Genomic DNA, 5,875 nt, shown 5'->3' on the forward strand with positions numbered 1-5,875 from the left:
GTAATTGAAGTACATTGATCCGCTATTAAATGGGGCAGTAAGACGGATATGTTTTCCATCCACCGCTCCTAAGCAGTGGGGGAAATTAGCAGTACGTTCAAATCCAGCCGCTATTGATTCCCATACCTCTTTGGTCGGTCTTTGTATACATTCTTCCCGCAGTGATGACCAAATTGCTGTGCATACATCATTAACCACTTTACTTGCTGTAGAAATCCCAATTCTGTACTGGAAATGTAAGTCAGTGAAGGAACAACCGCTTGCCAGATACCTGAACAAAACGAAAAAAAATCAGTGACATTTAGTTTGCAGTGGACATTTTTTGTTACAGTTTTGCTTTTTTCTATACAAAATTAAAATGTTTTCATACAGTTTTGTTTTCTTTTGATGTAGGTATAGAAGTAATACGGAGGTGGACCAATCTACGAGACTCCTTTGTGAAGTCAAACATAAAAATTCAAGCTGCGAAAAAAAGTGGCTCAGCAGCAAAGAAAATGAAAAAGTATGTATATTCTGATCAGCTGCAGTTTCTAAAAAAGCTGTATGATGCTCGAGAGACGGAGGACAGTTTTCAATCGGAACGCACCGCCAGACTGGAAGAAGATATAGAAACGCAGGGCTCCGTCGAAAATACTGAGAATGTTTCTGGGCCATTTGATACAGCACCCACACAACAAACATCCAAAAGCGAGTGCCATACAAACAGAAAACATAGAAAACCTGATGCAATCGAAATGAAAATATTACGAGCTCTGGAAGAAGACAAACCTTGCAGCAAAATGTCATTTTTACTTAGTCTGAAGCCTCATCTGGAAAAATTTGATGAACAGGATTATCTTCAGTTTCAGATGGGAGTCCTCAAAGTTATAGAAAATATATATGAAAGGAGAAATATATTGACAGCTCAACCTCCTCCATTTACCCATTACACACCTCCCATGCCCTATAATAATAGATTTCAAGCTTATTCTTATTCACCTATGGAAAATGCTGCTCCAATATCCTCTTACCATACGCATCAGATTCGTCCTCCTCCAGCTGCACCAAACCCAACTACTTTTCTCGAACAACCATTACAGACTTCTCAAGGTCGCAGTTCTTATCAACGAATTAATAAAGTGCCACCACCATACCCTTCGCCTTCCACAAGTAGCCATGAAGGCCCACCATCAACAACGCAGTTCTACAACGTTTTTGCAGAGAGCCTGTCGCCACAAAGTGACAGTACAGTCAGTCCTGCTACAAACTCTTTGGTTTCAACTGCTGATATTGATATTGACTTTTCTACTTCATAATCTGAGCGTAATAAAAATGTAAAACACAAATAAATAAGTAAATAAACAGAACTAGTTTTTATGTATTAAATTACCTTAACGTGATAGCCAGCATTTGAACAGGTTGGATGCAATTGCGGAATTGTGTGTTTTGTCGTTGTAACACATCCTTTAGTTTTCTATGTAATTCGTCAAACGAGGTAATAGACATTCGGAAATAGTTAAAGAATTTATTTCCGTCGTTCCTCAAATCTTCAAAGAGTGTATAAAATAAACCCACTTCGTCTCTTCTCTGGTTAATGGGGTGTACCCACAAAAGACGACCTTTTCTTTTGCGGCGACGATGAAGCAACCACAAAGCAACAACTCGTTTACGGTTCATCTTGATACACACATTAAGCAAACTGAATAGACACCAACAACTGGTCACGTCAAAAAGCCGTGTAATGTGAAAGCAACACAGGCACGGCTAAAACTCGTACGGCTTTTTGCCGTACGGTCAAAACCGTATAGTGTGAAAGCGGCGTAACTACTGAGTAGACACGGCACAGGCTACAATATCCCTGTGCAGTAGATAATTCATGCGTAAATATTATATAGGGCGTAGTAATAAGTGGACACAATTTAAAATACACGCTATTTCCGTTCCGATCGGTTGGCAACTCCTACTATCGCTCAGTTGTCATCTAGAGACATTGCGGGTAAGTGAAAATGAATCGCCTTACTGCCGATAAACTGATTTTATCGTCAAAACTTATTAAAATACGAGGAAAGTTCTTCAGAAACACTTCTCAAATTGCGTGCAATTTTCGATCGGCTAAACATGCCCGATCCATTAATAATTCAGCAGATAACTGAAAAGTTTGAGGAAAGTGCTACGAGTAAGTATGCCTCATTAAATCAGAGTGTAGCCTCCAACGACCTACGTAAACAAAATAGACTGGCTATGGCACCGCCATCTTTGAAGCAAGTTGAAAACTGAGCCGCCATGTCTTGTAACGTCAAGATGCAGCCTACACGTCGTCTGCTAGTACTGAATGTTGTTATTGTTTACTACACATGGCGTAAAAAAAAGCCAATCTGCACTGACAATCTGATTTCTCTACTGTAAAACATATAGGGATGAAGGCTAAAAGAAATGAAACACACTTCTGACATCGATTAATTGAAAAGTTTATTACGAAATGTTGCACTTCATTTCGCTGCAATGCCATATAGATTAGGTCAAAAACAATTTTAAATAGTTCAGTAGGTCCAATAACGATCAACTGACAGCGCAGGACCTTTCATTGTCCCTTAAACAATATAAGTTTGTATATATTTGCCGAATATGTTTCCCTCTTTCTTCCATTGGCCTGGTTTTTGCACAAATGGTGTAACCTACAATTAAAATACTATTTTAACAGCATCCTGACTAGAAAAGAGTAATGTGACTCTTCTCCAAATTCAGCTGGCACCATTAGATGGTCAAAATCGAGTAAATAAATTCGGCCTGTCACCCAACATTCTGAACAATTCCACGCCCAACTACAGGAGGAAGTTCTTCTTCCATATTAAGGTTTGACAGTCCCTGAAAACCATTTCTGCCACTGTTAACAATTTGAATACACCCTTTTAAGCAGTATAAAAACTATTTTTGATACATTTTATTGCAATGAAACCTGTTTTCCATCAGTTTCCTCCAATTTACGGAGGTACTGCTGCAGTAAATTAAGTTTCACACTTGCTGTTAAACCATTAAGAAAACAATAGCCAACAGGAATTTTCCAACTCTTATTAATCCCAGTGACCATGAACACTAGTGCCTCTTTTGGTATTTGGCTATCATCACTTTCCTCACATCCTTGCCCTAAGTCAACATAACCCCAGACCTTATTGCTATCCCATATTAAGTCTTTTTAAGAGCCACCTCATCGAACATAAATGCAGCTAAACTAGGTCCTGAACTACGTTGAAACTCATCCGCTAATTTTTTTAAGCTTTCTTCTGTAAATCTAGGATTGCCATTTACTGTAGTTGCCCACCTGCGGAGTGTTCGAGGATGGGGTAATTTAACAAACTTCCTCAAATAATTATAAGTTTTGGAGGAGTAAAAATTGAGTGTAAGAGCAAACTGTCTTATTTCTTTAGGATATTCAGGAATTGAACATTTGTTTTGCATTGCAAAAAGTTGCTTCAGAATATCACTATTTTTGTCACATCCTATCACTTCAGAAGCACAGTCTTGAAGTCTCTTAATAGGCCTACAACCTATGTCACAATTTGTTTCTTCTTTCTTGAAACACTTTGCCCTGCATGTTTCGCTTGCTTCGTAAGCTTCTCGGTCCTTTTCTGTAGTGCCTCATAATTCTGTTTCAATTTTTTTGGGCTAGGCAAACAATGAGAATGATCTGTATGATCATCCTGATTCACTCTTTCACCTACAAAAATGAAGTATTATCATTAAGCTTTATTTTTCTTTAAACATACATTGATTAATAGTAAAATTCACACATAACCCATACAGCAAATAAATAACAGCAAACTATGTTACCTTGTTCATTTGATAAGGAAGCTGATTCTTCACTGACAGGCCGTTTGCTTGGTTGTCTCTATATTATAGTTGTTTTCTGCAGATGGTTAGGAAACGTAAATATTATCGGTACTGTGTTTGCCAGAAGTCGCCTTTTCTCGTTTGTACTATACATGTATCTATCTTCATAGCGAAACGAGCATATGTAGCTACATTGAGTTGGCTGCCACTTATCTCGCCTCATATTGGCTACCCATCGTTTTAACAGCTCTTTCTTTTTCAGAGCAAATCTAAAAATAAAGATACGTGTATACAGTAGCGTATTTACATTTTGTATACAGCTTAAACACGAAAATGATGCACAAGACGCTAAGTACAACACGCATTTAGATACTCACCTGAAACATGATATTCCAGTTGTTTTATCACTTGTATTAGCGCAATTGTACACTGGACATGATTCGCGATCCGTCAACAAGACTTTTAAAACAAATTACAACCGGAAAACTGATTTTCTGACGCCAATACTATACACCAAATGTAAATATACTGACATGTAGACGTTTCAAAAAATGGCGGCCGGTGTTGCTTTTTGCTGCCGCTGGGAGCGCTGTTACCTCACAGATAGCCACTCTATGTAGTTTATATACCTCCTTGGTAGCCTCGTTTCGCCATTGACCGCGAGAGCTGAACCGCTAAGACTGTTTTACATCGTCTCGAATGGAAGCGGACAAAAGTGAACGAGCTTTCGCAGACTATTCGGCATTGTTCACTGCCATCCGCTCGTATCTGTAAAAGGGCGTTTACACTCGAGCGAACACAAGAGAATACGAGATAACGAGTGTAGTCTATGAACGCTGCGTTATTATTTTTCCCGCTAACAGTCGGTACACGGCATACAACCAACACCAAAGGCCACACAACCGTATCGTGACATCATACCCAAGCGGCGATCGTAATACAAAGCAGCCAACACCAGAAGAATTGTGTGGCTTGTAAAGTTTAGCTATTTTTGAGTTGACACTTGAATGAGATTAGTTAACAGAAAAAACAAACATGGTTGTCGTTGTGGAAACGAAGCAAAAACAATAAAGAATGCATAGCTGCGATTAATTTCGTTCATAACATACACAACACGACTAGCACGTTTTTAAACAATGCTACTGGCGTCTTTGAAAAAAATGCAGTATTTTCGAACGTATGAACTTTTAGGAACATCTGTGGCTTTTTAAAATGTGTGGCAGTTGTTTAGCAAAGCATTCACACATTTTCATGTAACACACAAAAACGCCGAGGCACGCCCATCGCAGCCGGTTGTTTTCACACAACTTTCCGTTAGCATTACAACTTTAAGAACAAATTCTGTGACAAGAATTTTGTTTAATGAAACTCCTTGCAAATAGACCACCACTTTCAAACGACTTTCAGTCACAATATACACTAAGTAATTGGAGTTCACACATAGATCGATACACATAAAAATAACTCACTCTTCTTTAACTGTTCTCACCACATTCTTCTGTGAGGATGTTACATTAACTTTCAGTTCCTAAAGGCTGTTATGTGAAAATCCTTTTAAATACTCATTATGGCTGCTTACACTAATCTTGATGCCTTCCTGCAGTAATGTGCATTCAACAGAGTCCTTTTTTCTGCTGGTCTCTCTTTGTATAGCCTTACAGCTGAAGATAGGCAGGCTGCACGGATCGAAAAAAATCGTTTTGGTCTTTTCGTCTGTGGCAGATACTCCGCAGATAATGTCGCTAGCTTTGAAATGCCTGTGACAGACCTGAAAAATGAGCAGTGAAGTACACACTAATCGTAATAGACGAAAACGAAGTGATCCGGCAAAAATAATATATCATTACCTAAATCATGCACTAACAAATTAATTTCGAAACAGAGGTACCTGTTAAACTTATCACTGAATAAGTAGTAACTGTGAAATATGCCTTGAAATTGAGTGGAGCCTTTTCTGTCTGATGGTATCGTCTTTAGGAAACGTGAACACATGAACCTCGTTTTCTGCTGTGTAATATCCATTATCTTTCGATGCGCAACAGTTCATAACCATAATAAAGATGAAACG

Source organism: Schistocerca americana, chromosome 2, assembly GCF_021461395.2.
Source record: "Schistocerca americana isolate TAMUIC-IGC-003095 chromosome 2, iqSchAmer2.1, whole genome shotgun sequence".
NCBI classification, from domain to species: Eukaryota; Metazoa; Arthropoda; class Insecta; order Orthoptera; family Acrididae; genus Schistocerca; species Schistocerca americana.